Below are 26388 nucleotides of genomic sequence, written 5' to 3' on the forward strand. Positions count from 1 at the left end.
CTGCAGCAGTGCTTTTGAAAACGAGGATGGTTTCATGAACGAATGCAATATTTACCCAGTGAATTCTTTTCTTATTTCTCAAATATAGGAAATGACTAAACCCTGAATGTTTGATATAACCTCTTGCCTCCTAATGAATGTTTACACTATACAAAACAACTCAGTGGTAAAGTCATTTGCAAAGACCTATTACCTACTGCAATGTAGAACTAGATACATGGCTGTATGTGTGTATTATCTAAGTACACATTTTGATTCTGCAGATATTTTTAGAGTGTCCATGTATAGCACTTTGCTCAGAACTTTCCACTTACTTTAAATTTTTACTTCAAAAACAAGCTCTTATAATTTCATGAAAGTTTTATGATCTTGTTATCATATTAAAAAAAGCTTAGGCTGTTTATGATCTTGTTATCTTATTAAAAAAAAAAAAGGCTTAGGCCAAGGGCAATGGTGTTGTCCTTTATACTTATCTACGTAAAGGCCACATAAAACCTAGGACTCGGTTCTTCTAGTCCTGTATTCTTTCCAAGTTGCTTTTGTGCATATGTAGACAGACATAAATATAAACCAAGGCACACTTATGTTAAGCTTATGTATTCTGAGTTAGGGTGGTCCACTCAGCTTTAACTTTTAAAATCATTCCTTTAAGATCTGCAAATTCATTAGCCTCCAAAGGAGCGAAGTTTGTTTCTTTCAGTGACCTAAAATTTTTCATGTAATTTGAATGTTGGAGAAATCTCACTTGAATTAGGTTAACACACACACAAAATAGCAGGTGGGCTAAGTCACTCAGAGTATGCAAGTGACACTCCTCTGAAGCCCCTCCCTGAATGCCAGATCAGGCCACATAGCAGCCTGGAGTTGGTTCCAGCTCAGAGAACAGAGCAGCAGCTGCTGGGAGTTGGCGGCAGCCCAAGTCTCAGCTGTATTCTTGGCCTTCTGCCTCCTCCAGGCACTTACCCGGGGCGCGTGACCAAGGAAACAGCTGAGCCCCCACCTCAAAGAGGAAACGCAACCGCCACAGCCCCCGCCGCCACCTGCTCCGGAGCCAAACAACCAACAAATTCCTGCTCAATTTGAAGGGGGGAGAGCGGACTGCTGATTCACTCCTAGGAATGCCGGGGCTCTTTCCACTGAGGATAGAGGCATAGCTGAACAGGAATGGAACGTCATCGTGAACGCTCAGGCAGAGCCACCTGGGGCCTTGAAGTTGCAGGGAATCAGAAATGGTAGAAGCAGTTACCAGAGTCCAGGGATCGTGGGAGGGATGATGGAGAGAGTCTGGTCAACAGGTACAAAGTTACACTCAGGAAGAAAAAGTTCTGTTCTAGAAGTTGCTCTATAGGATAACTATAGTTAACAATATTGTATTGCATATTTCCAAATAGCGAGAAGAGGGGATTTTTAATGTTCTCACCACAAAGAAATGACAAATATTTGAGGTGAAGGATAGGTTAATTACTCTGATTTGATCATCACACAATACATGTGTCGAATACCACATTATACCCCATAAATATGTATGCGTCAATTAAAAACAAAATCAAACTTTAAAAAATAGTTTAGATGTTCAAGTCACAGGGTTCTATTAGATTTCGAACACTGCTTTAGATACTGTCTGCAAGATTTTTTGAAGATACTCCTTTCTTAAACAGTAATTTTGATTTTCGTTTTATAGTGGGCTGAAAATTTGCCAAGAACATGGGCGACTGGACAGTTCACTTTCATGTGCAACAATTTCCAAGAGGATCCTAGGTTACACAGCATAATTACAAAACTCAAACAAATATGTTAAATGCCCTGCACCTTTTTTGAGACGCCGAGTATGGCCTTCTTGAGTGCCATGAAGCATTAAGATAGCCTCAGGCATCAGCACACATTCCAGGTCCAAATCCAGTTCTCACGGCCCAGCAGGCAAGCTGGGACAGTGGAAATGCGAGTATATGGCCCAGCATTACTCCGGAGGACTGTGGGGGTGAGCATGCCACTTCCCAGAACCGTGGCTCTGACAGCTTCAACTGCACTCACGTCAGTGCTATTAAGAGATGTTCCTAACTTCAAACGTTGTGAAATCTCACCCCGCTCCGAGGACACATCCCTCCAGATCTGTCTCCCATCAACACGGGAGGCTGTGCTTTGTGCTATTAAAAATTTCTCTGGAACAAGAAAGGCAAAATGCTGACGTTCCATGATGCATACATGGGGGTTTGTTACACAATTATCTCCATTTTGTGCACATTTAAAAAATTTCCATGATAAAAAGTTCAAAGTATAAAAATTTGTCTGGGAATTAAATCATTGTCAGATGCAAGAACTATGCTCCCAAACTGGGCTTCTGTCCAGGTGGGAGAAACTCTGATTTGTAGGTGATTGCTTATTATTTCCAGGGAGAATGTGAGGGGTTTAAAAACCTTATAGATCATAGCTTTTTTTGAAAAAACTGACCCACATCGAGTGAAGCCTTTTCTCCCTAGCAGATATACACAATTTTAATTCAATTCTGGGGTGACCATTTAGATACATTTGCTCTGGGGCATCATGAAGTTTCTCTTGTTATTTTTTTTAATTTGTACAAATTTATAGGGTACATGAGAAATGCTGTTACATGTATACAATGCATAGTGATAGAGTCAGAGTATTTAGGGTGTCCATTGCCTGAGTACAATATCTTTTTGTTAAGTATAGTCACCCTACTCTGTTATCAAACATTGAATCTACTCCTTCTATCTTGCTGTATGTTTCTACCCTTTGATTTACTTCTCTTCATCCTTTCTCCCCCATCCCACTCACCCTTCCCAGTCTCTATTATCTACCTTTTTACTCTCTATCTCCATGTGATCAAAATTTTTAGCTCCCACATATAAGAGAGAATATGCAATCTTTGTTAATTTTTTTTACCCTTCCGGTAGATTTCACTTGGTGGACACAATTCTTCCTTCAAGTTCTTGTTTCCTCTTGTAGAACTGTCTCTTCTGCAGAGAGCTGCACTACCTCATGCACACTCTTTCCTAGAATAATCCACATCCAATAATTCAATAACTGATCAAGAGCGGACTGGAAGCCCTGAGATCTCAACCCTTTGTGGGACTTTCTGAAGGTCATTCGAGTGGCAGAGCTTTCTGCAGGATCAGCAGAGGCTGTCCTCATCCTCCGGCCTGAACTGCAGCCCACCTTCCCTCTCCGCCCAGTCCTGCTCCTCTCTGTCCCTCTGTGGGGTTGGTCCTAAGAACTCTCCTTAGTAAACATCCTGCACACTTAACTCTATCTCGGAGTCTGCTTTCCAGGACCCTCCCTACAACATCACAGGACATCCTTTCGGAAGGGTTGAAAATGCTTTGCAGTAGCGATAAAACCTAGGTTAAGAATCACCACTTAGTTTTAAGCCATTGTTAGCTCTTCTTAATCACCTCTCTAATACCTGCCTCTCATCACTGCTCCAAATTGTGCAATATTTCTAAAAGTATTAAAACTGTACATAAGATATGCACATGTATGCCAATTGGTACTGCTGAATTGGCTTATATGGGATCACATAATTAATTCTTAAAAATAAACCATACACACTATGATTCTCTCCAATGATGTGATTTCTCTTCCACACCTGAAATCTCATCTTATTTTGACCTTTAACTCTCAGAGGCCACTATAATGCTACATAATTCTTTAATCTCAAATCCAAAGTATGTCTACTGTGAACACCTCCAAAAATTATATCCTCAAGCTTAATTTTAAAACCACCAATAGCTAACATCAGGCCTGACACATAATAGGCATTCAAGATATTATGATTACCTATTAGTTAGTGCCCATAAAGTGTTCCAAAACTTATACAAATTATCTCATTTCTTACTTCACAAATAGCTATGTCACTGTCTCCTTTATACATATGGGACAACTAAAATTCAGTAAGGTCAAGGAACTTGCCCAAGGTAACACAATAAGTACAAAGGCATCCACTGTGTCTCACTCTCTCTCCAGCAAATACGTATTATTGTTGCCTACAAAAGTACTCTTTTGGGAGATGAGGCAGGACATAAAAAGGTCAATGAGAATTGAATACTGTTGATTTTTTGAATTTTATAGATGGTCATAAGAAATTTATAAGTGTTCTGATTTCTTTATGCTGTATATTTTTCAAGTTTCTATATTCCATGCAGAGAATGTATACTAGCAGTTCAAAGATTCTAATAAAGGAGCTGCCTAAATAATTATAATAGCAACTAACACTTACAGCATGTTTCTATATGCTGAGCAGTATTCTATTCCACAACTTTTACTGGAAGACACAGAGTCATTTTATCTCTTTTCCTCTTTGTATCTCATTGTTCGCCATTTCTCCTTGTGGATATGCCTGGAGGAGGTGAAGTTTTAACAGCACAAATACACCATTCTCACGAGTACAACTCAATAACTGATTTTTATACTATGACAATGAATCAATGAGAGAATATTAAATTATATTCTGTATTTGATGTTTTACAAGACTGAGATTTTTATTTAAATTGGTCAAAGTAAAGCACTTGGTCTCCTGGAGGATCCAGTTTTAATTGTACAGATAATCTACGTGTATGTGATCCGTGTGTGTAATTAGGCCTTGATATGCCAGTGAAGTGGATAAACTATTATTGACCCAGCTCCTACTAGGTGTAAAAAATTCTGCTAAAAATTGTGAGATGCAAAGATAGATGTAGCCCTGTACCTGCCTTTAAGAAATGTATAATCTGCTAAAAACAAGGAGTTACTCAATTTAGCTTTCCAACTACGTATTTTCTTTGTTTTTCAGTAAGTATGCTAGGCAGTGAATTCCAAATGAGTCCTTATAGGATTGTTCACTAATTTTCAAGATAAAGGGATACTTTAGACTAATTCATTATTTGGAGGAAAAAACCCACAACTATCTCTCATCCAGTAAGATAAAGAGAGTAGTATCCCACAAAAAAGAATAGAAGCATTTACTCAAAATCCTCTGTCAAAAGTCAGTAATTCTCCTTACTGATAATTACCTATCAATAATCTGATAATTATCCCCCAAGAAGTGAACTTTGAGAATGAAGTTAGTCATTATCTTAACCTCTTGTTGCACACACTTGAGAGTTAGAAGCAACATTCCTCTGTCTTTCCATGAGAGTTCAAGTATTGCTCTCCTTTTCCAGAACTTTCTCCAAGGATGACACAGAAGAGATTTCGAGGACACAGACTATAGCCAATAGCAAGGATGGTTTGAAAGAGCATAAAGTGAGGTGCACTTTTATGGTGTATGCGCGGGTAAGGGGGTGGAAGCAGAGTAAGAATTTGGCCTGCTCACATCTGGAAGGATGGGGCCAGAGGCAGAAGCTGAAGCTAAGAACAAATTCAAAGAAATGTAGGAGAGCAGGAGGTCCTCTGGTGGCTGAACCAATCATTTATAGATACTGTCTTGTGTTTTATTCAGAATTGGGAATAGACCAGCCCCCTGTGTTCTCCTGGAGGAAATGGAAAGAACTATGTAAATGCAGATATTTAAAAGATTTTTCAGTAATTTAGAAGTGATACCTCATGATTATTTATTAAACTACCTCTTGCATTGCTCTAGGTCAAAAAGGGGAAAAAGTCAAGGTCCAAAAGCTGAAAATCCCTGAGAAGGATGCCAGGAAGGCTTGTCAGGGCTAGAACATTGATCTGTCCCTTGGCAAAGCCTCTCATGCTCTCCCTATGCCAGCAGATGGTGCAATGCACACCTGTGACTCTTGTCATAAAACAGCTCTCTGATGTTTTTATTACAAGAACTTATATGACTCTTTACACACCCAGGTGTCATTGTGGACCAATGTCTTTTGACTGAGCTGCTCCTGAACTAATATAGTGATTTGGTATAAAACAGGAAGCCCCTCCATCAGTCAGAACAAAACCCCAGCCACCTTTATTCTCTAAATGTTTCCTCCTTTTGAGAAACTCATCTTACAACATGTGATGAATTACTGCTTCAAACGTGTATATTAACCAACAAAATGAGATTCACCCCTTTATTAACAAATCTCCTAGCTCTCTACCACCCCCTTTTCATGATCTGTTCCTCCTCTGTGTTCACCTTGATGTCTCTATCAGGCTACATACCTGCACTTCAGCACTTATCCCAGGGCCTCGAAATTATCTGAGAGTCAGGCTGTAAGTTCCCCAAGGGCAGGGATTGTGCTTTGCTTATCTCTGGGTCTCCAGGACCCGCCAAGATGTCTGGAATATAATAGGAAATGAATACATGTTTCTAAAAATGTAAATGTCTTCTACAAATGTCTTCTAATCATCTAAACCCAGAAAGGTCTATTAATTTTTCAATTGCTTAAAACATTAACTATTTATGTTATATTCATATCATATTTTAAAATGTGTTTTTAAGGCATAAATTTAACCAAAAAAATCTGAACTTGTGTGTTGTGTGCTGTGTCTACCTGAAGAACACAAGTGTTTGTGGAGTCTGTGTGCATTCACAAGCATGTATGTATGTGTGCTGGGACTTAATGTAAAAAGTATTTCTTAAAATGGGTCTGTGTAAAAAATGTTGCGAGAATAGATGACATCATGTTTTCATATCTATTTGAAGAAAAACTTGCAATATACATAGCTCATGTCTTGATTATCAAAGTCAGCAAGAGAGAATATGGGCTGTGTGGGGTTCCTGCTGTGAAATGCAAACATTATCTGTGAAATTCAAAGACTTTATCATTTAAATATGAGGATTGATGCCTCTGATGAAGATAGAGCATCTTAGTTAAAACAAACAAATGATTATCTTGGACAACAGTGTAAACAAGACCCTAATTCATGAAGCTGCTAATTGCTCTTCCCAGCTGCAGAAGATTGGCCTGCACTCCATCTCTCACTGCTCACCCTGTGAGTAACATTTGTGCACTCTCTCCTGAAATTCAGCACAGCACAGGTCCAGCCTCACACATAAGAGCCTGGAGGCCAAAAAGGGGTCAGTTCAGAAGAGAGCCTAAAAGGCAGATACTTAAAGGAATCAAGGGCTTCATTTTATAGATGTATATTTACTTCTATGGCTGTGCTGGAATTAAGCTCATATTTAAATTACTTTATTTCCTCACAAGGCTTATGGGTATGTCATCAGGAGAAAAACTTTAGCAACAGTCTTTGTAACCAAGAGAAATTGATATTGCATGTCACTTTTTGAAAGTAAATCTAAAAATTGGTACCTGGATAATGATCATCACAAACTCCCAGAGTTGTTCATATTTAATTCAACTTAAATACAGATATCTTAACTCATGGTAAACAAACAATAACTATCGTGTTTTCATACAGTATTTCATAACAAAATGCCAAAAAGAACACTTTATACATAGTGTTTTTAATCCTCACTATAATGAATCATTCACTCATGGAAGGAAGAAGAAAGAAAGAGAAAGAAAGAAAACAGGTTCAGAAAGGATAAAATTCCCTGCCCAAGGTCAAACGGTACAAAAATTATTCAAACACAGTTCTCAAAAACCCATGCTCTTGCCACTGCCTGCCATCACAGTGCCCAGTCTATGAGTCTGGAGTGTGTTCACCAAGCAGGGAATGCAACACTCACCCATATAATCATGGGTACTGATTAAAGAAAGATGCCGAACCATATAAAAACTGTATCTTCTATCACAAGAGAGTACTATTCCAGTTATCACTATCCAGAAATGTGCAATTACTTTTTATCAGTAATGTTGCTTCAGATATCCCACTAACATACAAAAGTGCACACTCAACACTTGATTCTCTAGTAATCTTAAAACTGAGAACCAAATTAACTATAGAAGCCCCTGTTACTGTAGAGTGAATGCATGACCACTGGTCTAAGGCCCAAATGTTGTCATATCTGGGAGAGCTATTTCTAAGGTTTATGGAGCCTCACCTCGACTACCATGTAGGGTTCAGGCTTGGAGATTACTTTGAGGAATGGAGCAGACCCTAGGCTGTTGCAACCTCAACCCACAGTTGCCTTTTAGGACTAAGTCAACTGAGATTATCTTTGAAAAAAAAGAATGCCTGTGGGGAACATAATCAGAGTTTAACATAAGAATGATCAGCATGACACGGAATGGAAGGAAAACCTCCTGTTTCTAAGATTTGGATTGGAGTTTTGTAAAACTCTGTCTGTTCCACAAATTGAATCAGAGAAAAAGTGAGGTGAAGGGTTCCTCAGCCAATTCTTCTCTGCTCAACCAAGGAAGTTGGAAAAGCAGATTCATCAGGCTGGTAGTAGGCTTCTCAGACAAACTTCCTCTTGGAAAAGCATCTTATTTAACCAGGCAGCAGTCAAGTCTGACTGACATGAGAGCAGTTTTCTGGTTCTGCAAGGGGAAAGTGTCCACAGGATAGGAGACACCGTACTGTCAAGCTTGCCAACATGTCTGCCCCCACAACAGCACCACAACGCTTCAGGTATCACCAGGCATTTCAGTTGCCCTCTCCCTCTGCCCATGACTACAACTCTATCCACACTTGTTTCTACACCAGCAGATCCACGTATCCATTGGCATCCTGTATAGCTCAGCTCAAACACTAGAATCTGAATGCATTCCCCAGTTGGTGCAACCAAGTCATTTCTGTACAAAGATTTATGAATTATCTAAGGCTGGTGGGTCACATGTAAACTGTATATATCTGTAATATCTGTATATATGTAAACTGATATGCATTAACAAATATATCAGTCTGTTGTAAAAGGAGGAAATACAGACAAAAACAAAACAAAAAACAAAACAAGACAAAAAGCAGAGAAGTGTTATGGAACGGTAAACTACGTGGACTCTGAAGCTGGACATCAAGGGCTTGAAGACTGACTCCACCATTGACTCTGAGCAAGTTACCAAATGTGTTTGTGCCTCAGTTTTCTCATCTGAAGATGGAAATAATAAGGGTCCCTAACTCAAAAGTGGTTTGTAGGATTAAGCACATTAATATACATAAAGTACTCAAAAGAGTACTTCACACAGAGTTGCCATTATAAATGTATTAACTATTAACTCGTTCACTGAGAGAAACATATGCATCTATTCAACAGATGTTTATTGATATCACCTGATCAGAGCCCTGGCTAGAATTAAACTGCCAGTACTTCTGGAGACCTGATCTTCCAGACATTTCTAGAGACCTTAGTGTCTTTAAAAATTATAGCTACTTCAGAATGGTATGGGCATCCAGCCCTGAGGTAGCCACCACTGGGCTCTTCAGGTTGTGAATGGATGGTAATTTCTGAGGGCGTGTACATATATGTGGGAGGTAACTGGATGAAAGTTCTAGGGCTGTCAGTTTTTCACAGTAAGTCTGAATGAGAGAAATAAACGTGTCCATGAAAATCGTTTTTAAAGCAGAAAAGTTTACAGGAAAGGATTCTAAGAAAAACACCGAACGAGGAAATAGGGGAAGGGTACCGGGGTAACACAGTTAAGGACTATGTCAGCCAGATTTTTCCAAACTCCAAAATTTGCCTAGGATCTCTGCCTGGAAAAAATGGAATTAGTACTTGTTTTGAAAAACGCTTCTCATAGAGATCATATCTTTTTTTATGTCTTTTGTTTGAAATAAAGCATATTTTATTTATATAAATTGATACTTTTACCTCATATAAGTGTGCACATTCAGTTACTTGATGTAGCTAAATGGTAGTGTAATTCTGCCTTTTTTAATTTTAAAATTATTATACAGTAAATTTGACTTGTTTAGGTGCTGTATGGTTTTATTAATTTTGACACTTGCATACATTTATATAACCACCATCACTATCAGGCTACAGAATAGTCCTAGTTTTTTAACTTCCTTATACAACCCCTTTACAGTGACACCCCTCCCTTTGTCATATCTCCTAGCAGTCACCAATCTGTCCTTTGTCATGATAGTTTTATCATTTTGACATGTGGTATAAATGGAATCACACAGTCTGCAATGTCTAGAGATTGGCTTCTTTCACTCAGAATAATTCCCTTGAGATCCATCCAAATTATCGTGTCAATTAGTAATTAACTCCTGTTTATTGCTGAGCAATACTCCATTCTATGAATGTGCTGCAGTTTATCCACCCACCTTGTAAAGGATATTTGAGTTGTTCCTAGTTTGCGGCAGTTGAAATGAAAGCTGTTATAAATCTTTGTCTTCACATTTTTGTGTTGACAGTTTTAATCTCTAATGCTCACCAATTTTTATTTTAAAATTTTCCTTGATTTTTAGAATATCCAGTCTTGTGGATTAGGGGATTCTTATTATATCTCAGTGGATTTTATAATCCTACACTGGAAACTCTTAGTACACACAATCTTAGAGAGAAATTTGTATTCAATAATCATTCAAAGCCGAAGCTGCTTAACTGTGCCCAGTGGAGTCTGCTATCCTCATCACCTCCTTTAAAATTATGTTTTAAAAATAATTTTTAAATGAAAGTAAATTCAAAGTTATTCTAAGATTAGTTTGCTTTGAAATTTTATAGTATTCCTTTGTTTTTAGATTATAAAATGTCAATCATATACAAATTCTACATTCTGGCAAAAAGTTTTATGTTTTAGATCAGTGGTTGTCAAATTCTGGTTCATGTACTGGCAACATCCAGATCACTAAGAACCTGTTAGAAATGCATATACTTGGGCCCCACCACAGACCTGCTGAATCCAAAAATTCTGTATTTCAATAAACCTTCAGGTGATTCTCATGTATGTGATGTTTTGAGAACTACTGCTTCAGAAATAACTCTCCTATGTGATATAGAAGGAGTGCCACCATCTGAGATTTCCCCTTGAGATGACATAAGAAAACTCACATTTACTTCCTTCTGTAATAGTATTCATTTAAGGAATAGGATGGCTCATTTGTGTTAAAATATGGGCCCTGAATCACCAATTGGCATTTAAAAGACATACAGTATAGCTCATTTTGGTCACTGGGGCAGAGCTATGAAATCAAAATCTAAAGTGTACAGAAATCACTGAGTCCTCATTTGAAACAATAACTTCATCATCTTACTCTCTAGTACTATCTTGCCATTTCATCAGCGGTGATGCGCAGAGAAGAGGGGTACAGGCAAGTTTCCTCTCTTCATTGATTCTCTTCTATAATCTTAGCCTTAATGGGATATTGTTTATTAGCAATGAAAAAAGTGAATTCAGAAAGAAAAAAAGTAGAAAATAAGCTAGACTGAAGCACCCCATCAGTCATAATAATAAAGATTATTCTTTTTATAATAAGAAAGCTCAAATATATACACATATAAATGTATATATCAATATACACATATATATTTATCAAAGAGTATGCATATTTATTTTCTGTTATCTCTGCAGAAATATTTCTCAACAGTAAAATAAAGCTTATACCCTTGTCGTAGGTTAAAACCTACCCGAGTAAAGCTAGCTAATGCATATGACGAATTAGGTGAAGAAATTTGTAGCAATATGTTTTATATACATAATGTAAAATATATTGATAACAAATAAATCTTTATATTTACCTGTAAATATTATTTCTAAGATTTTGCCATTTCTTCAAGTTAGGTAAATGGGAAAACAAAGAAAATTATTTTGATTTTTAGTTTACTTTAGGTCATAAAATAAGATTTAACATTTAATAAAAATTAAACATTGCCTTTAAATTTCTCTTTCCAAATATTTTAACAAATGCACTACCTTTGACAAATAATTAATAAACATGTTTATGATACCTACTATGCTTCACTTTTATTTCAGGGTAGGGCTGAAACATCTGTTAACCTCACCACTTCCTTTATCTGAGAAACTGACTCCTTGAGGGTAGAAAGATAAAAAGGCCGCTCTGATCCTGCACATCTGCTAAAAGCAACCGTCACCCTCTGCCAACAAACACAGAAAGCACAGTCAAGGAATGAGCGTGTGCATTCCAGGTGTTTGGTTCGCTTGGCAGAAAAAAAATTGAGGACAAACAGTCTGCGAAGAAAGCTCACATGGGTTCATTCTTATCTAAGTTTTTCAGAAGATAATTGCAGGAGAAACGTATTAGTGAGAATGGATAATTTCATCCTCAATATCGGTAAATTCCATACCTTTATCCATCTGGTATTACTTCTCCCCCATGGGGCAGAAGACAGGTTGTAAATAAATAATATAGCGCCTTTCCCTGAGTTTACAGAGGAATATCTTGAGAACACATATTTGAAGAGCAAGGTAATGTGCCTTAACTGTGAAGAATCACAAAAGAGTAACTTAAAGCATGCACTTAAAAGCTCAAACCATGTGAACCCATTAGGGAAAAAAATGAAAATGGAATTCTCCTTTAAGATTCACTAATAACTTAATATGCATCTTTAAAACCGTTTTTCATCTATTTGATCACATTTTCTGAAAAAATATTTTCCATTAATCACTTATTACTGGGCATCTATTTGTTCTTAAGTGTGAACCATTAGGTCCCCTAAATAAACCTCATTGCTTCAAATTAAGATGGGTGGTGAGTGCAAATATGGATTTAGATATGCTGTATTTTTTTTCCTTTTTTTTTTTTTAACTTAATTATATATCTTGTTGACACTTTATAAAAGCCAAAGATACAGAATCTGACAACCCTCCAAATTTATTTTACTTTTCCAGTTATTCATGGACTGATACAATATTTATGACACAAACCACAACTTTATAGTATTTTCAAAACAAATACTGATATACATACAATTTCAGTATACATATTCTTAGAAGTTTCAGTGTTTTAATGGATAGTCAGGACATGTAGAGAAAGCCAGAACCAGCTATCATTTCTATTATTTGGCAAGTATTTTACACGTAACTCAGGAAGAAAATATTAAACTCACAATGGTTCATTAACTTGGCTAGGTGAGTAAGAAGCAGTACGGAATTCACATTTAGATCACCGTGATGTCAAACCTACCCACTTCCTTTGACACCGGGGGAAAGTGTGTCCCAAAGATATGTAAAATCAGGAGCTGATAGTCCATGGCATCATTCATGCCATAAACAGCAGCCACAAATAGATCTGTGAAGCATGCAGACAAATTTCCATGCGCTTTGCAGCAATTTCAAAAATTAATTTCCATGGCCTTCTTTGTCATGGCTTCACTATACCTACTTCCCTTAGCTCCTGATTCTTAGTTAGATGATACCCAGATGAGATAATCGAATTCTCTGTTTTGTGTGGCCGTTACATATTACAGGGTAATTCATATTACAAAGAAAAAATTAAGGATGAAATATATATCTTTCATGCTTCCTTAAACAAGAATCCCTAAATATATCATAACAGAGATAATGTCACTGCTATGACCACAGCTAAAAAGCAGGTAAGTATGGACACTACATAGGCACACAAAGTCCCTTTCACACAGGAGGGGGTTTATAAATAGCAGGTAACATTCACAGTGCAAGAAAATAAAACAAATTATTTCTTTGAAATCACAATGCCACATGTAGCTTTTGATCAAGCACAATCCAAAGGTAAACTCAAAATCAGTAGAAGAATACGACTTTTCACTTATCACTCTCCCTGTGCCTTCAGCAAATAATATTCACAAGGCTACAGAAATCTTGGATTTCTATACTGGTAAGAATTTTTGCCTGGAGAAACAAGGTAATTCAGAGTGCAGGAAGAGCAAGCCAAGTGAAGTAATTCCTGCAGAGCAGAACAAATGGCACAAATGACCTAATCGATACAGAAATAAGTACAGATTTCCTCCACAAATGGCCACATGGTAGCTTCTCTAACAAGTTCAGAAAAACATCACACTCCTTTCATGAAGATCTTCTTTACCCTTTATCGATGTGCCTCATCAGGAATACCTAAATTTTGGCTTTCTGTCAATTCAATATATTAGGTAAGTTTACCCAGACTTGCAGTAAAATGTATCAGTTCATTTAAGTTTGTAGGTCTGCTTCTGTCTCAATGCTGTAAATTCTTTGGCTAACAGTGCTAACCATTTGATCCCTGCTTAAGCCTAAGGATCCAATCAATAAACGATGAAACAAGTGATATCTCCTCATCCTTTCTTAAAACATAAAAAACAATCTATTTTCACAGCTAGATCAAAACAATGAGATAATGTTTTCAGTGATTTTAGAAAAATTGATTTTAGAGCTCTCTTCTCTTGCTATATCCTTTGGGCAAATCTTTTATTATGCAAATGGCCTTCTGCTGGATATAACCATTGGTTTTATCTGCAAAGTGAACAAGTCACAAGTTTACTGTAATTTTATTTGAAATCATTCTTAGTTCTTAGATGACAGTCCCAAATTGCTCCTGGAAGGATGCTAAGACTAAACTCTCCACAGTATTACTAGACAAATCTAGGAGGCCTAGTTAACTTCCTCTGTAAATCACCACCAGAGCCACAGTCTTACCCAAAGCTGAGTCACGTTAGTAGATTATAAAATACTGCATGGAATTTTGCGTACACATAGAATTCTGAATCACCCGTGAATACCCAAATCTCTTTTTCAAAGTCTCTACTGCCCATCCAAGCTTATAAAAGGTCAAATCCTGCTGTCTATGCAAGGAGTGCCTTCTAGAAACAATGGCCTGCACTCTATGTGTTCACAGATGGCCTCTCCTCACTGAACCATTGACATGGAAGCATTCATCATATAGAGTATAGCTGTGTTGAAAACAGATTCCAATCATGCCTGAAGAAAATACCCAAGACAACTGCCACATCATGAAAACATTCTCAATCCAACTGGGAGGGATTTTATGGGGATGCTTTATTTATGTGAGGCCTATGCAATCAATAAAACATAGTGATAAGGACATAAGAAACTCTGAAACTATGATCACCAGAAAAAAATGAATACCAAGAAATGAGGTAAGAAGTTTATATTTAATTCTTAGAACAATCCCCTTTTAGAAATGAAACAGCTGAGATTTAGAAAGCTTAAGAAACTTACTAGTAAGTTGCAGAGTTGGATCTGAGCCCAGGCCTGGGAACTCAGATTCTCTTTTCTTAACCAACTATTCTTGATAAGAGCACCTTCTAATAATTTCGCTCCTGTTGGATAGCATTAGTGCTTACTTCCAGGACTAAAGAATAAAAACATAGTTAACATTTATGAACAAGCCAATAAAAATGGATCTGTGAATATTATACAAAAAAAGTGTCATTAAATAATGGAAATTATAAACTGGAAGAGATCTTAGATATCATCTGGAATAATCCTGTTGCTTACAGGTAATTTCAAAAAGTAGGTTCTTTCTCAGTATTTCAGAGCAAGGTATTTGAACAAGAGGCAGGTCAGAGGCAATACATATTTCTCCAGACATCTCTCTGCCTCCAAATATCTAACTTGTTTTTGCTGCCAATGAAAAAATAATGCATCTTAAAAAAAAAAAAAAAGAGAGATTATCCTTCAGATGGCCTACAGATCAAATCGTTTATTCGTCTATGGCTTTCCTACAGAACCATTTAAATTTCATCTTACTCTGATCACAGGCACTATTTTTAATTTATTAAGGATTAATAGATTTTATAACATTTCATACTTTTTATTTCTGAAATGATTTTCCTGTTTCCTCTCTCAAACACACAAATGTGGAATCTCACAACAAATTCAAAGAATAACTTGTCTTTTGATAAACCTAATTTTTAATTCTAAATAAGTAGGCTGGTTCATATATTTTCTATATTTTACTCTGATCAGGTACCTTGAACTTCGTTCCTGTTCATAATCCCAATGTAATTTTAATCATTTGCTTGCAGCCCTAGTAACTAATATAGTAAATGTATGATGTAATGGGATTGAAAAAGAGAATATGACTGGTTCATACTAACTTCATATACATTTGTCTTGGTTGATGGTGTTTTTTCTTGCTGGAGAGCAACCTAACTGATGGTTTTACTTTGTGGCCTATTACCACCAACAGAACTTTCCTGCCCACCAAAGCTTCTCAGTGGTGCTCACTCTTCCATGTTTGTTTTCTGGAAACCACTATTTTTCTACCCTCAAAGTGTACTCCCTAGGGATTTCCTACTTAACTTTATTGGTGAAGAAAGATTTTTCTAATTTGTTGGAATTAATTCACATTGCTTTATCATCCAAAATATTGTCTACCTATAACTTTGGATTTTTGACAAACCCTCAATTACTCAATTCATTGTTTAGAAACGTTAAAATGCATTCATCTCATCCAAATGCCTATAAAATCCTACACATCAAGTTTTCCCAAGTATTTAGCCTGAGACACGATACATAGAAAACTTCAATAAATACTTGAAAAATAAGAATGAATAAATGAGTGAATGGTAATGATATCTGATGCAAAGACAAGCCTTGTTAGCCATCACCCAAGAACTCAGCTGGCTACTCAATTTGGCTTCCATGGACGTTCCCTTACTTTGATACAATGTGTTCTCGAATATATTTTGCTGGCTTCCTGATAATAATATCAATGGTGTCAAAATCTATTGCTTTCTATATGTTTCTAAAGCCTGCCACAGTCTCAGAGAAGTAAGATAAGGTATTCCTCTTCTAAGTTAAGGTATAAGGTTTTATTTATTTATTTTTTTATTTTTATTGTGTGTGTGTGTGTGTGTGTGTGTTTAAACATTACACTTAGCCTTTCTTAAAATGTTGGAAACAAATTAAGAAAGCAAACTCATTTCATTTGTAATCAGCTGGACCCCTTCCTTTCAAACAAGATTATTTTTATAGATCGGGTAAAACATGAATTCAGTTCTCTATGGTCCAGTTGGATTAAATGCTTTTCTATTTAACTGCGGTTAATCCTATCATCTTTCCAAAGTAGCAGGAAGAGAAGAGCTTCCTATAGCTTGGTGGCACCTGTTCTGCTTAAAGCAGGAAGGGGGTCTGAAAGTCTCCAATTTGTTAATATTCTCTTCTCCCTTTGTCCTTCATCCCTGCCTTCTAATTCAGCACTGTCTACTTGCTTGTTCTTTGGAGGAGTGAATTCCTTCCTCACATGCTGGGTGTCCTTCACCATGGTTAATCCCTCCAAAGGCACACATCCAATAAAGATGGGTTGCCTCTAGCTCTGTGTAACAATGATTTGGAAATATTTTGTAAACGTGCTTTTGCCTCATTCTTTCTTCCAAGACCATATTAACTGAGTGTTAATGAATTCCCTTCCACTTAGATGGAAAGGTAATGTTTGTAGTCAGCTTAAGCAGATTGAACTCTTACGAGCCTTGCTATTCCCATCAAATCCCTAGTCATTGTCTGAGATCTGAAGAAGAAACTATTTGTGAGAACCAAAATAATAGCTAGTGTAGTTACAATTCTACATATAAGGGCAGGTTTTTGTTCTCTCAAAAAAAATGAATATCAAATCGGCTTAAGCTGAAACTTCAGGGAAAAATACAATTAAAACCTTACTTAGAGTAGGTTTTAATTTCTGAGTATCAGTAGAAAGGTCAATTTTTAATTCAACAAATTTTGATTAAATATCTGCCACATGCAAGCACTATACTAGCCAACAACTGCTAAGGACAATGAAAAATGGACTGAAAAATAGGCCTTTCTTTGTGTGTATTTAATGTAAGTTAGTTAAATGACTTGTGCATAAGCATGTTGACTCTAGCAATACATATGTATACATATATGAACAAAATATGTCTACACTTTCCTTGTTTTTGTTTGTTTTCCAAAAAAATATTTGGATAGCAAAGAAATATACATTTATTCTCTGACACCTTCTGATAAATTTTGTTGGATAAATAGTTAATTAGGCTATTCCCCAGAAGAATGCTGATATCCATTTTATAATAGGAGATAAAATGCAATTATCGGATGCATTTACTGCTTTGTATAGCTCACCTTCTCCTGTGTTAAATACTATCTGTGGCTCTCCATTTTTTGATAGGGGAACCAATTGTTTAAACCTCAGTTACGAAAGAAGTCTTTCCCTCCTCTGGCCATGTTCATAGAGGCAGAGTGCTGACTCATTTCAGCAAAATTAATGCAGATAATTTAGGATCAGAGGCCAGATCAGTGGCCCTGTCCAAACAGCTCACTCAGTGCTTGGAGACAGGAAGCTGGAGTCTTCTATGGGAGTGCCAAGGACCCCTCAATGAGGCCAAAGCTCCATTTGCTTTGTTGCAGAATAGAAAAATGTTTCTCTCATGTCACCTCAAATAGGTTGTTAGTCCCAGCTCCCATCCACTAGTGCAGGATTTTAGGATTTTCCTTCATGGATTCATTCCAATTGTTTCCTATTCAATGATTTAGTTCTTTATTCACCTCATTTAAATGGTAGAAATTACACAACTAAAATGTTCCAGAGAGATAATACCCATATGTTAACTTTTTAGACAACTGAATTAGACCATTTCTTCCCTTGCAAACTGGCAGAAGATTATGGCCTTATTAAGCATCATGTTCTTTACACAATGAACACCTCTGAGATTAGTTACTACCTTGGCTTGGCCTTCAATATTTCATAGCACAGAAAGAGTCAAGCATAACCAATTTTAGCCATCAGAAATATTATGGGATAGCAATGAAGGAGAGCTGTATTCCAAATTACCAAAAGATTTTTTTTTTCTTAAATGGAGGTGGGGATCCTTAAATGTAAGAAGAGTAAATCTCTCTCTGAATGTTTTATGTGAAAGGAAAGTGGTTTCTTTTAAGTGAATAATATCCATGTGTCAGGGGCTTTGTTTCTGCTTTGATCATGAAAGGTAGATATTATTCCCGCCTTATAAATGAGAAAGTTGAAGCAATCAGGAATTAACTAAATTGCCAAAGTCACACAACTAGCAAGTTGTTGAGTCGGGATCAATGTCACTACACAACTTTCACTGTAGAAACTGTGAAGCACAGAGAGGTTTAGAACTTTGGCCATAGTCACACTGTTTACTCAGACCCAAAAACCAAACACCAGTACCACACACCAATTCAGGTGGCGAACTGCATATTTATGAAGGTAAGTCACAGAAAATCAGATTCAGATACACCACTTTTAGCACTTATTTCCCTGGACCTTTCATTTTAATCCTAATTGTGTGCATTTCTCTAACCTGCAGAATCTCATGGAGGGCCTTGCGCCTCCTTGGTAAAGCCTTCCTTCATCACTTACAGCTCATTTACCTGCTCCTGCTCAGATAAGCTCCTAGACTACCTTTGGTATACAACCTCTCTATTACTTTTCATCTGAATTTCAATCAGAAGCTCCACTGAATTCAAAACATCTCTGTCTGCGGCTTCCCACATTATATCAGACAAATAACACAGACATTACAATTATTTTTGGAATAAAATAATTTCCCTATTGGAGGGATATTTGCGTTCTTATCCTGGAAGATGTATAAGCTTGTTGCAATATACACATTCTATCACATTAGCTACGTATACTCTCCTACCTCTCGATGATGAAGAAACACTAAAACACTGAGTCATCCATAGTTCTGGCTGAAGACAACAATGATAACGATAATTAAAGATTAAGGCATTCAGTTGTTAGAGTGTTTAACAATGCTAAGGGTAAGCAGATAGCTGCAGCATATGTATGCAACATGATTATATGCTAGATTATCTTATCATTCCAGAACGCTGTTAGTGATTATGTGAAAATTTCAGCGTTGGAGAGAAATTTGAATCTTCACACAAAAAAGTGTTGTGACCAAAGTTAAATGACATGAGAATGAAAAAAACGACGAATCATTAATACTAGCTAGTTCCTTGCTGTGAAGTTTTTGAATTTAATGCAATGCCAGTTGTTTGACAATTTCCAAAAATGCTTACAACATCAGCATATCTAAGTAAATTTAAAATAAACAAAATATAAACAAAGCCATCAAAGAGTGTTATCTTGATCATTCCTCTAGGCCAGTTACAAGAGGTAGTCAAATATGACTGCAGAATCCTAATGATTAATTAATTTGGCAGAATTTAATAGCAATTTTAATACAGCTATGGGCCACATTGGCTTAAAGAATCATGATTTGACTAAAAACCTTAATCTTCTTTTTCTAAACAAAGAAAATAAAGTCCCATATTTTTAACCAAAAGCCTCTTTACACCCATTTAAAAATTATTTTAAAGAAGCATTGAGTAGTTAAAGCTTGCAAATGCTGCAGAATTCTTGATTCTGTCACATACTCACATCGAATCTACTTGTTCTCTGTCCAAAAGCTCTTTGATGATTAAATCAAATCTGATGCCAGCAACACTGGGATTTCCACCAAAGTTACATAGATATCAACAAGCAAAATGCTAAGAAAAACATGTAAATGCAGAGTATAGATTTTTTTTTTTTTAATCTCTCTATGTTAGAACTTTTTGTGAGGACTTTAGCTTGCGGTTTTAGAAACATACAAAAAGCTGAAAAATAAGTTTGCTATCTTTCCATTTTCCATTGAATTTATGGGCAAATAAAATTTAAACAATTACGAGGAGTCATTGAATTTCGGTGAGTTGACATGCTCTTCCTTCACCCTCTATTGACCAGTGGCTCGATTTTTATAGGTCTATGTAACAGTAGTGAGATAATCTGAAAGCAACTTGAATCACTGAACAATTAGATGATAGCTAGGCCTTCTGATTTACGTGTCAAAGGATATTTTATCAGAATTCATAGGACCATAAAACTTTTAGAAATTGATGTTCAATTTTGTTCTTTAAAGATGTTGAAATATTTTACCTCGCTTGTTGTTTCTCAATTTCAACTAGACCAAAATATATCAACACGGATAAACTATCTTTTTTTTTTTTTTAGTGTATGATCCAATGGACTAGACTGTTCTGAATGAGTATTGTATCTTAGCAATTAAAAGGAAATCTGCTAAGTATATGAAAACGACTTCTCTGGTTTCTGTTTCTCTAGAGAGAGTTCTTGTTCTTATCTCAAGTATTTAGTGTATAATAAAGAAGCAACCAAGGATGACACAAATGTAAAAGAATGCTTATCAATTATTAAGAGTTCCAGCACTAAATTTGGCCATGGAACCACTTAGTTCTTTTAAATGTCCCTATCACAAGGAATTATTTCCTAACTTGTGTGGGTATCAGTGAGAGATGACTGGGCTTATCTAGGTAGATATGCTTTGTGAATTTGTTTCAATGAAAAAGCTGCAGAAAAAAAGATCATATATTACACTTTACAATTCTTCATAGAAACATTACCCATAATATACCAAAAAACTCTAGAAAATTCGCTGGAATATTTGAAATAAAAAGTGACGTAATTGTTTTCTTGTTAAAAATCTTGAATCTTTCCCTTAAACTAAAAGCAAATTTTATTAGCAATTATCTTAAAACCAATGTTTACAGAAGGGATTTTGTTAACAAAATCTTAATATTTTGTGTGTTATTCAAAACAGATTTCTAATTTAAGAATTGTATTATCTTGAAGTAGTGTGAAATGTGAGAATGTAGTAAAAGGCCTGTTTTTAAAGGGGATAATTACTAGTGGACACTTGCCCTCTTCACCTGGATAAAAAGAAATGATTTTCTTTTGCTAGATAACAGGAACAATTGTAATGTATATTACTTTTAAAATGTATGAATTTATGACTAATAAATAATTAGGAATATATTCCTTGAATGAGACAATTTTGGACTAATGCTTCAACATTTTAATGTCGCAATTACAATTGTATCCTAATATATATATCACTTTATTACAAAACGTATACAAAAATCTTCTAAACCTGTCGCATTGAAAGGTATACTAAACAGGGGTTATACAACTGCCAAAAGACATTTCTCTGGGCAAAGTGTGTAAAAAAATTAAAAAATATTGATCTACTGTGACCATGGACAGTGATTAACATTCTCTCCACCTGGAAATGCCAGGAGCTATACTGGTGACTGAAAAACAGGAGCATAATATGATGCTAAGGATTCAATCTGAAAGTAGAGAGCAATTCGATGCATTCAAACAAACCCCTTTGTTTTTCAATATCCCCTCCATTGTCTTGATGTAATTATTTCAATTCACTTTTTTGGTTTGCTGCATAGCTATTTCTCAGAGCACAGATATGTCTCAGTAAGTTTAGAGAAAGGTGCATTCAAAATGTTATATGAGCATTTCATGCCAAAAGAAAATATCTTTAGACCACAGATAACAATGTTACCAGGCATTTAAAAACTGCTGAATGAACCAGATATTCTTTCTCATGCACTTTATTCTTTATGAAACATATTATGTATATAATTTAAATACTTCATATCTCAGCTCATATCTAATCCTCATAGATCCTTGGTTATGATATAAATAGAAGTAATATGTACTTCAATATCTAGGGTCAAAATTAATCCAAGATGAGCAAAATTAATTAAATAAGACTAAGGCACTACAAATAATCAATTTATTAGAACTTGGCATAAAGCCACCTAAAGGAAACTAACACTCAGAAGCAAAGACACCCTAAGAAAAACAAATCTAGTTACAGATACGTCTTGTTAATATTTTCTTTCCCCTTCAACAGTCCTTCAGCATTTGCTTACATCCTTGCTTGAAATTCATTTATCATATTTAACATAAAATGCTAGAATAAAAAATAAAAGAAGGCAAAGTCCACAGAAATGTAGAGCTTCTGGAATCATAAAGATCCTTTGTCTAAAGAGAGGAAGTATATGTTTTATAAATGCATCATCGCTGACTTAAAATATATTCAGAACTTTCCAGGTGATATAATATATTTTTAAGGAAGTCAATTCTTTTTGTGATTAGAGATTCACAAATTTCTAAATAGGCTACTACCATGTGATACCAGTTAGAATGATGCCAGTACTTACCATATGAAGAAATGGCTTTCATTGTCGACATCACCTTTAAGCCCCACATTCTCTCCTAACCTTGTCACAAAGCAGATCTGAATTAAACTGACTTGTATACAAATGATTAATTTGCAATTTCCAACCTTATGGACTTCAAACTGTCTCCTCATACTAATGAGAATTCTCAATCATATTCACTTCTGGCTACGTTGTATATTGTGCCTTCAGTGGCTGACTCATTCTACACTCTACTTATGTAGCTTATCATTATCTTGTCCACAGACAAAATAGACATTGAATTCCGATGAGAATGCCCACTCATCTGAGAAGCTTGAGAAAGGTATCAGCATTGTGGTCCAAAAGGCATGACCACTAAGGGAAATATTTTAGGCAGTGTGAATTGTTTTTCTCCTCTAGAACTAAGTCAAAAAGACAAACAAACAAACAAAAAATCACAGTAACTCATTGTGATGTGTTTTCCTTAGTAGTTTATTTTTGGGGGTCATTTTTCATTAGAATTGGCAAAAATTTAGATCAACTTTGCACATTGTTCTAACAGCTCCATTCAAAAATTATATGACTAACCTTCACATTTAATAGAAACTGCTTACTTTCTCTTATGTTTATTAACCTTGAAACTACTTAAGTATTTTGTCTAATTAGCTTTACTCTGAACAAAAGAATAACCTGATTATAGTATGTTGTTAATGTGAAAATCAACACAAGACCTTTCTGACTGAACATTCTCACTTTCTACCTCAAGACAGGTGTTCTGCATATATGCAAATGTTGCAGACAGATGGCTTCTTCCATTGTACACACTATAACGTTAAGATATTTTGCCCTTTATTGTAACATTCCAAAACATATCAGTGCTGCCTCTGCTATTTATGTTTTTAAAATATTTAGCCTTCAGTAAGATAATCTGTAGTGCTTATCTTAATTCTAAGGAGAGAAGCACCCCAAATATTCTATCAAGTTCAATCAAAACTTCCTGCTTCTCTTAGTTGTCGCAATTCTGGACCTGGACTCCAAGTTCATAAAAGAAAATGAAGCAATTCGCAAGGCAGAGCTTCAGGTTATTGTAGTATCTTAGAAGCATGTTAGTTATTTTATTCGCAGAATGTTTTACAAGCTCCCAACCTTTCAGTAGAACAATATTTTAGGAATTTGAAATTATTTCTGTACTTCCCACCACCCAAGAATATGACAGCTTGTATTAAAAATAGTATGCATGCAGGAACTCCCTGGTTAGTATCTCCCTCAAGTTTTAAAAACTCAAATTATTGAGTCTTCTTTCTAAGAACTAGTGAAGATGTTTACGAAAACACCTATTGAACTATTCATGTATAATTCTCAAACAAAAATCAGTATTTCCATTCATACAATACATTAGGACTTATTTAAAATTACCATATCCAATGGTCAGCCTTTACCTTTCCAAATATCCTTGTCCAGTATCCATAACCATGCACTGCTCTGTCTTCCCTCATGCTTCTTTTATTGCTGAGTGAGGCGCTCGCTCCTTCATTAAATAGCATTAAAAATAGACTGCACAGAACTCCCCAGTGGAGCATGCTCTAACACGGCTAATACCACAGTTCTCAAGGTAACCATACTCAACTGGGATCTAAGAGGGAAAGTCACTGGGAGATCAGCAATTTGCAAATCTAATAGCACACACAATTCTGTCTTGGTCTGAGCTAAATACTGCAAAGGACAAATCATCATGTAGTGAAATTAAGTCACTGAGGAGATGAAAGTCAATTTCTTTAGCTGTATAAGTTTCTTTAAATATGCTTCCTCTAAACAAAGTACTCTGTTTAACAGGCATGTCTTCTAAAGTAACTTAGTTAATTATCCAATGGCATAAATCATGCCCAGAGAGGATAAATTTAAAACATGAATGCATAGCAATCCACATATCTTAAACATTTCATTTAAACAAAATCAAAATACTATTGATAAGCAAGTGTAGTAATCAATTATGTTTCCATATCTTTTGTAATGAGGAAGCATATTCCTCAAAGTGTATACCCAAACTCACTCTCCAGAAAATTTACAAATATTCTGTTAGTCAAAGTGATGAAAAGCAGGAGAATGTTATAACAAAGGAAATATAGGATCAAACACAAATACATACCTTGAAAACCCACATACACTTGAAAAGAGTGTATTCATAACCTCTCACATGCAATTCACATTAGAAATGCAGCAGAAGTAATTACTGCCAAGATAGTAGATTACTCGGCTGTTTGAACGAAAACATAGACAGAGCTCTTGGCTTCCAAATGACTGTCTTTCATGAAAATGACATTAACTAAAATCCTATTAAGATATTTAAGCCCTGTGGTAATACATACACAGAGGATCAAAGGAGTAGGTGTATTTATTTTAAAGTGTGTCAAAGGTTTTCTGATTTTTAACAAATGAAAAATGATTTCCTGTCATCTCCACTTCTCTGTTTACTTAAAACAATCATAGCAGTTGTTATCTCCAAAGTAGATGAGGAGGGGTTAGGAATCATTTGAATTTATTCTGCATTTGAACGAAATCTTATACAGATTCATTTCAACTTTGGAGAATATCCTTCTTGATTTGAGAGGCTGTCATACTGGTAGAAAATCAAAAATCAAAAAATTTAAAGAAATCAAAAATTAAAATGAATATCTGTACTCTGAACACATTGTAATGAAAATGATTTCTACCAGCCTTTTATATTTCTTAGCTGCCCACCCCTATAACTTTCAATTCTCTCTTTGATTTTTATTTTAGGCTTGGACTCTGTCCTGATCCTACATCTTCAGGAGGTGATCAGGTAACTAACCTGAATAGCTGACAGCAACCACATCCACCCCAGCTATATTTCTATGCATAAACATTGAGTGAATTAATTCCTATTCCTAAGAAACTTTCTAAACACCTGTCTAATTCAACTCAATTCTATCACCATATCTACAACTTGAGACAGAAATATGATTCGCAATGAAGCACAGATTTCATACATGTCAAAATAAAACTGAACATCTTTTCTGTTCTTCCCCTTGAGCCCTTTGGGACCTAGGACCCCAATCCTTCCATACAACAACAGAGTATAACTTTCTACCTCTTCAGTGGGTCTCTTTCAAAAAGAGCATCGCAAACTTTCTACCATAAAGCCTATACAAATCACTGTAGACTTCTCTGATGAAAAACATTGCCAGCTTCCAGCTTTCCACATCTGTCTTTCTTGGGGGAAGGAGAGTCCATCCCTCCTTGACGAAACATAAAAAGCACAATACATGTATAACAACATCAGCTTTCTACAAACACAAAGAAGAAATACAGACAAGAAATAATTCAAAAGAAACAGACAGATATATGGCAGAAAGAAAGAAGGAATTCTAAAAATCCACAAAAGGCGTGCAATGTTCACGTCGGAAGACCTTGATTATTACCTTGATCGAACAGTGGATATCCCCCCTGCGTCTTGGTGCCTTGACTGGTTTGATTTAGTTTTGGATTTTATTAATATTATTGTTTCTCAATGATTGATTTGGCTGGATTAGTTTGTTTTGGCTTTTGGCTTGGCTTTTGTTGTTGTTGTTGTTGGGTTTGTTTGTTTGTTTTGTTTTTTTGGTCGATTTATTTAACTGCTAGTAAAAGGAGCTTTCTGCAGTGTCGGCTGGGATCCCGCACAGCTGTGGCAGCCGGGGCTGCGGCGGCGGCTCGGTCGCGG

General features: G+C 36.0%; 1 protein-coding gene across 2 annotated transcripts in view; it reads right to left on the bottom strand.

Annotated features, from left to right (window-relative positions):
- Nucleotides 1–26251, bottom strand: part of ARPP21 (cAMP-regulated phosphoprotein, 21kDa) — a 155322-nt gene extending 129071 nt beyond the window's left edge. The window contains exon 1 of one of the 2 annotated variants that reach the window (XM_011965166.1): nucleotides 26108–26251. The gene's annotated coding sequence lies outside the window, so the exon portion shown is untranslated. Of the gene's footprint in view, nucleotides 1–24106; nucleotides 24346–26107 lie in introns of those variants that run through there. The other variant, XM_011965168.1, reaches the window with a different exon arrangement.
- Nucleotides 26252–26388: the final 137 nt, after the last annotated feature.

The sequence above is a fragment of the Mandrillus leucophaeus genome, unplaced genomic scaffold, assembly GCF_000951045.1.
Source record: "Mandrillus leucophaeus isolate KB7577 unplaced genomic scaffold, Mleu.le_1.0 Scaffold717, whole genome shotgun sequence".
NCBI classification, from domain to species: domain Eukaryota; kingdom Metazoa; phylum Chordata; class Mammalia; order Primates; family Cercopithecidae; genus Mandrillus; species Mandrillus leucophaeus.